Source organism: Bactrocera dorsalis, chromosome 1 (genome assembly GCF_023373825.1).
Source record: "Bactrocera dorsalis isolate Fly_Bdor chromosome 1, ASM2337382v1, whole genome shotgun sequence".
NCBI classification, from domain to species: domain Eukaryota; kingdom Metazoa; phylum Arthropoda; class Insecta; order Diptera; family Tephritidae; genus Bactrocera; species Bactrocera dorsalis.
This window is the reverse complement of record NC_064303.1, coordinates 103382259-103395640: the sequence shown is the minus strand read 5'-3', so window position 1 is coordinate 103395640 and position 13382 is coordinate 103382259. Positions and strand designations below refer to the sequence as shown.

General features: G+C 36.5%; 2 protein-coding genes across 9 annotated transcripts in view; one reads left to right on the top strand and one right to left on the bottom strand.

The window, feature by feature from the left end:
- Positions 1–13382, top strand: part of LOC105231228 (uncharacterized) — a 196959-nt gene that overhangs the window by 137685 nt on the left and 45892 nt on the right. The gene's annotated exons all lie outside the window — the stretch shown is intronic.
- The window catches only part of LOC105231226 (protein eyes shut), a 174825-nt gene that overhangs the window by 141423 nt on the left and 20020 nt on the right, over positions 1–13382 (bottom strand). The window lies entirely within an intron of this gene.

Here is a 13382-nt window from a genome sequence, read left to right as displayed (position 1 = left end):
GCAAATGAAGAAGATGCTCAAAAATCTACAACAACTTCGTGGAAGAGCTCTAAAGCGTTGCTGTGCATTTTTCGAAATAAGTTTAATTGAGGCTTGAAGTGTCATTTCTTGTATATTGTATAAAACTATGCCAAGACTAAGATTCATTTCGAAAATGAGGAATAATCTAAATTGGGTTGATCCAAGCTGAGCAGATTCCCAAAGACGTTCTGCGCAATGAAAGGTGTTCTAACTATACACTGTCCTATTGGCACATGAGCCCGAAGTTTTTAGAGGCCGCGACTTGGAAATATTGCAATGAAGAAATTTAGATAGAAATCTCTAGATACTTCCAACTCCAAGCTGCAGCTTTCGGTAGACGAACGTTGAAGTATCTCGGTTGCCATACTTTTTATAAACCCGGAGAAATTGCTGGAACTGATATCAGTCTTATTTTTCCTTCTTGGCGTACAAATTATAGCCGAGGTTACAACAGCGCTCCAGTCGTTATTCCTTTTCGCTGTTTGACGACAATTGAAGATTATAAGTGTAGCCAGGTCCTTCTCTATCTGGTCTTTCCATCAGAGTGGTAATCTTCCTCTTCCTCTGCTTCCCCCGGCATGTATTGCGTCGAATACTTTCAGATCCGGGTGATTTCATTTATTCGGACGACATGACCTAGCCAGTGTGGCCACTGTCTTCTAATTCGTGGAACTATGGTCACCGTTTCAACGAATGCAGTATTCACCGTAGCCAATAAGTGAAGGATCATGGAGCATAAATCTTTCGCAGAACCTTTCTCTCGAAAACTCGTTACGCCAACTCATCAGATATTGTCATCGTCCATGTCTTTGCACTATATGGCAGGACGTTACTTTGACAATTCGGTCTTTGTTGGTGGTGGCGAGAGGATTTTACTCTATTAATATCAGCGGCCTCAAAAAATTAGTGATAGGCTCTAGGCGTTTCATTGAAATGCGTTGGAATTTTTGTTCCATATTCATGAGTTTTAGGCATTCAATTACGATGATTCGTGGTTTAACCTAACCTAAGTGACTCTCCCAATACGGACGGTCAACTGAGATTTCTATCTACAAAAACAGCCATCCAATCCGTGCATTCTATACACCGCGCAGGATCTTGTTATGGTTCCTGTTACTAAGATTGAAGAAAGTCGACATTATTCGATATTTGAAAGTAACGAATTCAGCAGAGTTTTGATGGATATAAGGAAAATTTGCAACGACAATACTATCGGTTTTAGTCGAAAGATCATTATTTTTCCAAAGTGAGCCTAATAGTAACAGGTTGGGTTTATCCATTCACAAGGCATTCGCTTCTATGGAAACGGGTTGGACTCAGTTTTATATGCGGCCAAGGACTGCCAACGCGGCACCATTCCTCCAGATGCTCAGGAAACGTTCCTATGATAGTCGGGTCTGTGTAACCGGAACGGACCCAGATTTTTTATCCCGTCAAGGACTGTCAACTCGACAGAATTATGCCGCTAAAACAACAACAACGTTACTTCAGGAATGTCTTTTGCCACAACAACAACAAGAATATAGGTTGTTCGAAGGACCAATAGTAATCACATAAATTTTACCACATATGCTGGGTCTTCCATAGTCTTCCGAAACATACACGAATATATCGTCCCAAAAAGCACCGTTACCTGCAGCGTAGATAATATTATTAACCGATTGCAAGCTTACAGGGTCTGGAACTCACTCTGAGTTACTCAAGTTATGCTCTTCAGACAAATTGACGTCCTCATATTAAAACCCCATAGCTGATGCTAAATTGAAATACACTCGAATGCAAAATGCGCCACTCGGTACTTGTTACTACAAATAACAACAAACACAGCAATGCTAACGGTTGCTAGCACCAACAAAGCTTGCGGCAGCCGACTACTTTCCTCCGTCTGTGATTGCGGCAAATATGGTTATCGCATAGAGTGCGCTGTCTGTCTGTCTGTCCGTGCGCTGAAGATATGCATTTCAAAGATGCCAACTCGCAACATTGCGAGGCACGCATATGACAGACACTACATTGCGTATGCAGACACAGACAGACTGCCGTGACGATGATGGATACGCTTCATTTCACTGGCGGCCACAGTGCGGTGCAACGTGAGGCAAGTGCCACTGCGTCGTGCCACACCGACTACAATACGCACACATATGCGTGACAGGATTTGATTAATGTGGCATGTAGCGGCGATGTGGTGTATGCGAGCGCACTCGCAGGCTGAGCGCAGACAAGGCGGCCAGCGCAGCGTCTGACAGCCGACGAATCGGAAGTTAACGGCGCTCCGCATGGATGCACGCTGACAAATTTGCATATTAATTCGGCAGATTCCACTTGGTGGTTTAATTTCATATCGCCACACACACACGCACACATTCACTTGCCACTTGCTGCATACAAAAAGCGTTTGTGCCTGGAAAGTCACTCACTCACACAGGCAGACAGACATGCAGCGCTCTGCTCATAAATATCAATAGCTAACGAGTCAGCTTATGCTAAGTTATGCAATGCTATGCGCTGCAAACTCTTTTCAGAACCTCAAGCGTTCTCATTTCATTGGCAGCGAAGAAAAATATTTTCCAAAGACCCACAAGCGCTTTTGCTGCAACCAAGCACACTCACATGCATACACACACACATATACTTATATGCTGGAAAAACATATGTTTTCACTATCTTTCAGCTGTTATTTCAGTGGCAAATTGCCGTTCTTCAGCGAGTTCGAGTGGGAAAGTGGCCGAGAGTGTAGCATGCAGAGACAGCGAAGTTGTATTGGGGCGTGTGAGTGTATGTGTGTCTGGCACCACGTAGTGGCTGTCAGCAAGGCAAAAGTCGTCAAAAGTAAAGCAAGTGCCGAGCAATTAAGTCGTGAAAGTAGACAGAGAATAAGTATGATAACAAGGAGAAGAAGTAGAGGAAGAAGTAGAAGAGTGAGAAGAAGAAGTAGCCGAAGAAGTAGCAGAGGAAGTATAAGAACAAGCAGTAGGAGGTGTTTGAAAAACTTTTAGCAAAGTGTTCGTGATTTATTTGCTTTGCCTTTTGAAGCGTGGCAATGTGCAAATAGTCAGTGTGTAAATGCTAAATCAAAATGTTATTTTTACTAAAATAAAAACTAAAAGAATTATGCGATTCAAACACAACTATGCTTAAGTAGCTTGAAGCGTAGGCTTTAAACGTTTATACAGAGTGGATTTCTGGGAAAAATTGAGAGTAGATAATGAGAAAATAGTACAGATAAGAGAAATCATTAACTGCGGTAGAACCGAAGCTATACTACCCTACACAAATGCGAAAGATTCCTTTAAAGAATTTTTTGGGCCAGTTTGTATCGCAGCTATATGCTACAGTTGTCTGATTTGAACAATTTTTTCTGAGTTTGCACTCTTGTCTTGGATAATAAGCTATACGAAATTTGATGCAGATATCTCGTCAAATGAAAAAGTTTTCTATACAAGTACTTTACTCTGATCGTTCAGTTTGTATTGCAGCTATATGCTACAGTGATCCGATCAGAACAATTTTTTCCAAGATTGTATTATTGCCTTAAGCAACAACAAATAAAAAATTTCGTGAAGGTACCTCGCCAAATGAAAAAGTTTTCTATACAAGCTCTTGATTCCGATCGTTCAGTTTGTATGGCAGCTATATGTTATATTGGTCTGATATCAGCCGTTCCGCAATATAAGCAGTATTTTGGTGAAAAAAGTACACATGCAAAATTGCAGATCGGTATCTCAAAACTGAGTGACTGTATATATACTTTACTGAGTTTTGAACGTTTCCTTTCGGAAGTTATTAATATCGCTGCAAACTTAATATTCCCTGCTCAGGGTATAGAAATTTAAAAAAAATCGGAAGATGATTATAAAGTGGTATTTTTATTATAGCAGCCATTTGTCAGTCATGAATATCTGTGCTTAGTTTCTAGACTATCCAACAACTCTATCTACCATCGCCTAGGCAGGTTTTGATCCTTATGATTGTTAAAAATTTCTCTGCCAAACAAATGGGAAAAATCATATAACAACATTAGAATGGCCGCTAGGTCCAGCAATATGATACTCATCTTCTTTCGCAAAAACTTGAGTCATTTTATCCTTTCTTTTGTAGTCTCTGAACTTCTATGTCTGGGATAGTAGTGACTAAGAACACGTAATTTTATTACTGAATCTTCTAAATTTTCTTTTATGATCTCAAAGCCCAGCAACTGCTTCTAGCAACATCAAAAATTTTCTTCTTTAACCGGAGGATGGAACATTAATACGTTGGCTGCCGGTGTATCACCGGTGACCACGACAAAAAACTTCCCCAGGTGCTAATGTATCACCGGTGATTTACGCCTAGGCCAAAGCGCAGCATGTATTTTTTTCATGGCACCTGGGAGTAGGTTTTTGTCCAGGTCAACGGTGATACACTAGCAGCCACAAAGTTAATCCTTAAACCTGTTCTACTTCCAACTCATGTCACTCACACGGAATCACCAGATTAAGTTTTACTTTATGGATTAAGTTCCAATTCAAATAGATTTGGATATAATGTAATACTCACCTAAATGTAGGCAATAAAATTAAAATGTGGCCTACATTTGGGCGGATGATGAGCTAATATAAACTGTTAGAGGAAAAGGGATTAAAGAATTATTAGAAATTAAAGGCATGATTTGTTTAAGAAGGCAAAATTAACAAAGAAATAATGAAAAGGCTTATTGAGAATGTAAATATAAAATCTCTTAAAATTTATCTTTTGAAAAAGAGCATGTGTAAATCAGTTCATGTTAACAAAGTTTGACTCAGTTTATTGCGCAAAAAATATTTAAAATTGTGAAAATGGAAGAAGCAACTACAAATACAAAAAGAAGAGCATTGTATTAAGAGGTCATTAAAATTTAAAAATGATTTTAAAAAAGAGTAGCCAAAATTCGAAAATAATAATGATTTTAAAAGAGAGAAGCCAAAATTCGAAAATAATAATGATTTTGAAAAAAGGAAACCAGAATTCACTTAACATATGATATATGTATGCGTAGCTCGGTATAAGAATAATTTTTTCAGTTATACATTTTTAGCAGCCTTTTAGGCTTCATAACCAAAACATAATTTTAGATGCAGTTTTAATTTATTTAAACCTAACAGTTAAGCCAGTAAGCAGTATATAACAAAATTAAGCATGTTACACCACAGGCTACACGGCTAATTCAATTTTCGCAAAGAAAACAAATAAATTTCCACTTGCAGCTGTTGCATTTGTACTAACAGGGTTCCAACACATATTCTCTTCATATATGTTTGTGCATAAAATCTACTAAAAACCTTGCTAAACTAAGTCGTATTGTATGGAGCCACAGCTGCAAATCTTCGCACAATGCATTTACATAGAAAACTTGCAACAAAACAGCAAAAAACATCAGGCGGGCTTAAAAGTTTTAATATCTGCGCTGATTTAATGGTTTCTCCAACTGCAAATACTAACTTCAAAGGCAATACACGCACCTCCACTTACACACACACACATATGTGTTTTATATTATTGTGGATTTGTAATAGCATACATATGTGTGTTAAAATCTGTAAGTGTAGTTGTATGCTATACAGCGCCTAGAAGCATCAGTAAATCTGCTCAATTTTCAGTTTTCGCACCGAAAGTAAAGTGCATGTGCTTGCATGTGTGTTTTGTGTATGTGTAAGTGTGCGGAATTTGCATTAGAAACAAAGCTACTCGATTTGCGTTTGTCGTTGTACAGTTTTAGATGCTAGTTGCTGTCTTTGCATAAATATTTGAATACACATACACTGATGTATGTACATATGTATGTACATATATCGATATATGTATATACTATATATATTAGGGTGCACATTGTTTCCCAAGTAGTTTTGAACATATCGTATTGAAATTTGGCACACGATCTTCTCTCTCCAAGAAACTGCTCATTTGTCGAAATCGCCGATATCGGAGCACTATAGCATATGTCTGCCATACAAACTGAATAATCGGAATCAAGTTCTAGTAAGGAAAACTTTTTCTTTTGGCGAGCTATCTTCATGAAATTCGATATGAGTTATTCCCTTAGATAGTGGTGCAATCTCGGGAGAAATTGTTTAGATCGAATTACAATAGCATATAGCTGTCATACAAAATGAACGATTGGAATCAAGTTCGTGTATGGAGAGGTCTTTTATTTCAAGAGATATCGTCAAGAAATTTTGCAGAAAAAAGTTTTGCAAGGTATCACCACAATTTTGTAAGAAACTGTTCTGATCAGAACACTATATCATATAGCTACCATAAAGATTGATTGACCAAAATTAAGTGCTTGTATAGGAAACGGTTTCTTTTGATGAGATATCTTAACGAAATTTGGTAAAAGTTATTACCTAAAGCAATATCGTAATCTGTGAAGAAAAAGTTGAGATCGGATTACTATAGCATATAGCAGCCATACAAATTGAACGATCGTAAGCAAGTACTTGTATGGAAAAATTTTTCATTTCACGAGATATCGCCACGAAAATTGGCACAGCTTATTGTCGACAACAATAGTTTAATCTCCGAAGAAATTATTCTGATCGGACTACTATAGCATATGGCTGCCATATGAACTGAACGACCGCAAGCAAGTGCTTGTATAGAAAACTTTTGCATTTCCTGTGATATCTTCACGAAATTTGGCGCAGAGCATTATCCGAGGGAGTAATACAAGTTGTGTAGAAATTATTCAGATCGGAACACTATAGCTGCCGTACAAACTTACCAATCGTGATTCAGCTCTTGGAAGGTATTTTTTATATGTGTGAAGGGTATTATAGTTTCGGTGAAACTTTTTTCTTGTTTTTTCTATAAACTAATTGTTTTACAAGTTAAATTCAATAAAAGTTAATGAACTCGGCATGCATAGTGTACCCCGTGGCGTATGAGCAACACCGAATTGGCAAGGCACTTGTATGAATGCTCAGTATATTTGATACATAACTTTAAATGTGTATAAATTTTGAAAGAGTGGTTGTAGGAAAAAAATTATTCAGACATTTTTTAAAGAGTGGAAAATTTTCTACTAGAATATTAACTTTTCATATTTATAGGTTTGCTCGTATTAAGCAAATTATCAAAAAATAACATGCTATATATATAATTAGTATAGCAGGATTTAAATTGAAAATTATTCACATTTAATAAACTTTCGAAGCAAAAACTCAAACTTCAAAAACCAAAAAATAAATCAAAAATAATACACACCCTAATATATTTTGACATATTTATATTTATGCATATATACCCACATATTCATACACCTTTGTACATACATATACACACATACATATGTACATTTTACGCAAATATAATTTTGCTTTTAATATTGTTTGCACAAAACTAACTTTGCATCGTTATTAGTATATTTGCTTTTACCTTGCATACATGTATGTGCGTGTGTGTGTGCACGTATATTTTCATATAACCGTGTGTCTGTGTTTTGTCTTGTTGACTTTTACAGCGCCATTGGCAATTGTAATTTCATTTGCTACCGACTTGCCATTCACTTGTTTACGCCTACATGCGCTTGCGCCTGTGTGTATGCTACGCTTTATTTGTTTTGCACATAATAACTTCGATTCGGCTGCTTGGCTGCCATACACTTTGTCGATTATCTCCGCTGCATATACTAAGTAATAGCTCAAACGTGTGTGCAAATGTTGGTATATGTTGTTGTTGTAGCGATGTGTCTGTGTGTGCGGGTGTGTGTTAGTGTTTTATCTCTGGTGATTATTACCTCTTGCAAGCGTCAAGCAAGCGCTATATACAGTTAGTTGCTAGCTTTAGCTTACTGCTGCTGTTTCTTCTGCCATTTCTTCTGCTTTCTCCACCTTTACTTTATCTTCTTATACTGCTTTTTCTTCTTCTTCTTCTTGTATTGCCTCTGCTTCTTCTTCTAAGTGGTAGTTGTTTAATGTAAGCATGTAGTTAACAGTTTGTGTAATCAATGTTTCCATGTTTCCATGTAATGAAATTCTCTTCTCAACGCTTCACACCCTTCTTCGCTTGTCCTGCTCAGCCGGCGCTTGCATTTTACTCCACATTTCCATTACACACGACCATTATTTTAGTTGTTTGCCCTGATTTCGCTGGTTGTTTAGCAGTGTTGTTTTTGTTTTTGTTGTTGCATTTTGTTGTGCTTCATTGTGCTTGTGGTTAAGCGTGATTTTGTGCTATAATTCACTGTTAGCAGCATATTTGTGCGAGTTCTTGGAGCATAAATGTGCAAACTTTGCTAGACATACATACAAAAACAGAGAAAAACACACACTTATACATAAACATCCATGCATATAGCTATGCAAATAATGTGTGTATATAAATATCTATATATATATATGAAGCTTTACAACAAAAATTTCCACAAAACGCCACACAGTCAATGTAGGAAGCAGCTAAAGCCCCAACTGCTTAGCACACACATTTGCAGTTATGTAAAAACAAACAAAAACACACACACAAACATACACACACTCTCCATGATTATGTTTGCCTACTCTCAAGCACCGCCGGCTATTTGTTTGTGCACCTAAAACTGCTTACCAACACAGTTTGCCTTAATTTAATAAAGTCCATTGATTTTTCATGCTAATTTGCGGCAATTTTTTCTCTTCATCTTTAACCTAACCTCATTCGCCGCTTTTCACGCTTTCCACTCTCTACACTGCACTTTCACCCTACTTACTCAGTTTTCAACGTAGTTTTTTAGCCTTCTTTCTTTATTAATCTTTAACACTTTTTCTTAGTCACTTAAATGTAGTAGTCTTCACCCTCTCCCTCACACACACGCCATTAATAAGGAAGCATTCGCTTTGGCAAGGCAAAAAGCGCTTACGCTTGTTGTTGTTGCAGCGCGCGCTGAGCGTAAAAGAAAAATCGAAAGTGGGTAGCGGTAAAATCGATTAGTAGCTTTTGATTAATTAACTGGCGCTTGGGTGGTAGCTTAGCTCGTTAGCGGAGTAATTTAGACGACAAAAGCACGAGCGATGCATATATAGAGGAGTGATGTGGCAAATAGTGGGTGAGTGGGTATAGGTAAGCATAATTTTCGTATAAATATAGAATTTTGGTGAGACTATTATTAGTTTAGTTAGGGTATATATAGTAAGCTATTAAAAAAAAGAAACTGTAACAAATAGGAGCTAGTAAATCGACCGAATATTTAATAATCCAGTGATTTCAAGTGGATTAATAGTTCAAAATGAAAATAAAAACTAAAACAAAAAAAAAACACAGAAAACACGTTTACTAACCGAAGCTTTAATATACTTCACAAATACAAAGTTTGTACGGCAGCTATATGCTATAGTTACCCGATCTGAACTATATTATAAATAGAACTTTGAGAAGAAAAGAGAGTGTGCACGATTTCAGAGCGATGTTGCCAAAATTAAGAGATTACTTCACGAATATACAAACAGACGGGCATGGCTAAATCGACTTAGCTTATTACGCTGATCTTCTAGTTAGGTCTATCGAAGTTTCCTTCTCGGTATTATAAATTATGTGGCAAAATAAACTAATCTTATATTATAAGTCATACGCCTTCCAAATTTTCATTGCTATACATTGTGAAAAAAGTTGCCGGAAATTGTCAATAAAACGCAAAATACTTAGTTATTCATGACTATTTATTTCGTCGCCTTCAAAGTAATCCCCACCAAATCTAGTACACTTACGCCAACCATCTTTTGAGTCCTCGAAACACTTTTCATAAACATTTTTTGGTATGGCCTTTAGCTTCTTCAATGATTTTTTTTTGGCTTTGGTTTTTCCTTCCAGTTCGATGATTGCTGACTTGTTTGAATATCAAACTCCTGAACTCATGTCTCAGAGACCTAAAAATATGCTTTATCGGGACGAGCCGAGAAAGAACGCGTTTTATACCCAAAATATCCACAAAAATCTTTCGAGCGGACTTGCGTGAGATGATGAGCTCTCTTGTCAGCTCACTAACACTGGGCTGACGATTTTCGAGCACCTTATCTTTCACTTTTTTTTAATAATTTAATCGGTTGAAGAGGTCTAGATGTGGTCCAGTCTCTCGACCATCTTTAAAGGCTTTGTACCATTCGTAAGTTTATTTTTGATTTCAAGAATTTCTACTTTGATTAAATTTGCTTAGAAATACATTTGAGACAAGTTCTTTGTTAAATATTTTTATCCATTGTAAAAATCGAAACCCAAAACGGAGACGTACTGACTTAAGCAGCTGCTGTAAACAAACTAATTGACAGATCGCGATAGATATGTATAATATGTATGGTATTAAGCTAATCGAAGAGCCAAATATCGTTATATAGGTTGTGTGGAAGCTAGGGATAGGTCCGAATCAATTTCGGCACCTTTGATACCGGATAACAGTCGTATTACTATACCCAATTTCTACTCTTGCATCCTCGGCGTACACCCTGGGTTCGTGAGTAAACCTTACGTATGATGCGATAGCGAAAACGTGTTGGATCTGGGGCCACTGCTGAAAGAGAGAAAGCTTCAGCGTAGCCACTCCTACCTCTTCTGTTTAAAGGTTCCCTGAAGTCTAATTGCAACGTATGTTGACTAGAAGTGCGGCTCGCTATATAAATGTACATATGTAAAGCTTTATATTACTCACCTAGCGACGTTGTACGCTGGGTTTGACACTCACCACGTATAAAATATCCCAGTTTTGATGACCACTACAGAAAACGTAATAAGGGCTGTGATTTGAGGACATGCACCTAGAACGTCCGTACTCTAAATTAGGAAGGTGCCGATGCCAGCTGATTGATATTCCTGAAAAGTATAGGCTGACATCACCACCGTCCAAGAAATGCGGTGAATGGGAAAAAGACGGAAACGAGTAAGTACTTTTGTTACTACAGCGGTCAAAATGTTGGTGTGGAGTTCGGGATGGTAAAAGACTCAGTCGTTCCCCGATGGAAGAAAGGGACAATATGACCTACGATGCTTTTATTACCGGCTGGAGAGCGCTTATCGCAGTGTGGTCAAAGATGGCAACTTTGGTACAATAGTCGGAAAATTCAGTCAGACCATATTGTTGTATTAAACAAGCAAACTAATTTTTTCTCTAACAGGGAAGTGGCAACATGTTTTATTTCACTATCAGCATATCCAAAGAGCAGACGTATAGAGTAGGTAGAAGTGTATATTGGGTGGATCCAAAATTTTTTATATTTTTTTGCTTGGTACTCCGGAAAATAGGTTTTATTAGTTATAAAACTCATAAAAAATAACTATATTAGAATAAACAAACTTCAAACGTTAAAATCCTTTAATCAGCTAGCTTTACAAAAAAGCATATAAGACTCTTTTGTAGCGCATTTAACTTCCCACCAAATCTTTGAACCGAGATATGTATTTTCTTAAGTAGTTGAAAGTGAGATTTGAATTTTTTCTTCTAATATTAATATCTGATATTACAAAAAAAAGCGGAGGAGCTTCCTGTTACAAGTAATAGCTCATAAAGTCAGAGAGACACTCTTGTAGGTGTCTAAGAAGCTTTTTAGTAAAGCGCAAAAAACTACTAATATTTTTTACACACCATAATACATATACAATATACATATGTACACATATACATATACAGGTGTGCGTGTTTCTGCCTTGTTAACAAAGGCGCGCATTTTTTAGCAGCAATTTAGGCGAAAAACAGTATTTCTTGTGTTTCTTATTTGCCATTTGCGCTGAGGCGGTTGCCATTCAGCGCCATAAATTCGTTGATTAACTAATGAAATTTGCCAGGTTTACAACTTTAATATTATGAATTATTAAGTTGGTTAGCTGATGCAAAATTTATGATTTTTTTGTCGCTATATTTTTTGGTTACTTAAATATGTAGTTTTCTTAGTAAATATTAAAAAAAAAATTTATTTTTACTGGCTAAGCTCGTAGTTTATATATTTCATGAAAACTTTCAATGGGTCAGCTTTTTAATGAAAAAATGAGCAGACATTTATGCAAAAATGTCATAAAATTAAAAAAAAAACGACCGTTAATGCATTTGGTTGCTATATGTTTAACTAAAAATAAATATTTTTCATGAAAAGCTCAAACAAACCACAATTTCTCAATCAAATATTCGCTGAATGCTACAAAGCGGTCACTGCGCCTGTTTGTAGGCTAAAAATCAATAAAACATAGCTTTATAACAGTGCTAGTTTTAACTTACATTCAGTTTCATTTTCATCGCCCAATTGCTGCTATAGCACTTCGCTTTGCGGCAAAAGCAATACAGCGCAGCGAAAAATTATGAAAAGTTAAGCTGACAAACGACGAAGTGACGGAAAAGCGCACACCGCACAAAAAAGCGGTGGAGCGTCAAAGAAGTGATTATCAAACTTGTGCTCGGCAAAATACACGGTCAAAGAGTGCTTTCAGTTTTTCGGCAGTATCGCGGCCTTGGCGCTGCAACTGTAAACTTAACGGTATTTGCACAAATTGTATGCAATTTCGCTTAAAAGCGAGAGACGAGCGGCGAACTGGCGAAAATGTGGCAAGAAAATATAAAATTGTACATATATATGTATGTGTGTGCGGTAAGGCGCATTCGTACTTACGTTAGAGCTGAAATCCAGCAAAGTCAGTTAAAAGCAAAGAGAATAATTAAAATCGCGCGAACTCTGCAATAAAAAAGACGGCGGTGCAACAGGCCATAAAATTAAACGCAACCAAGCGCTTCGTGATGCATTTTAATTATGAAATTTAACATTTTTATATTAATTTTTTTTTTACATTTGCAACATGTTGCACGAAGAGTGTAATGCTGCTTTTACGCTTAGCACCGGTTGCGCGGAATAATATAAAAAAATTTATATGTCTGTGTTTTTTTCTTAAAAAAAGTAGGCAATCTCGAATTGGATCACCCTTTATATGGGTGGGGACCGTACGAACATCAACGCTTTTCTTCTTCTTCTTTTTCTTTTTTTTTGCCAGTGAGAGTACTCGTGTCAAAAAAAAACGCTGGTGTTGCGGTTAGTGGGAAAATATTTCAATTATCTCTGTTAACGGGTTAGTAAAAGAAAAACGCAATATTAAAAATAGTAAAAGTTTAGACAAAAATATAATTATGGTATTTAAAATTTTTTTTTTCTAAATATGAAAACTTATGTTAAAGTTTTAAAGCTAGACAAATTTTCAAAATTTTTAAATTAATACAAATCAAAAAATAGAGTTGCCATATTTATATTACAATTTTTTTTTTACTTAATAAGGTAGTTCGCGTTGTAATTTATAAAAATATTAAAGTTTAAAAAGTATTAAAGATACTTAAAAAATATTTTTTACTAAATATGGCAACTCGGGTTCTTATAATGGAATATATTGTATTCAAATTTTAAAAA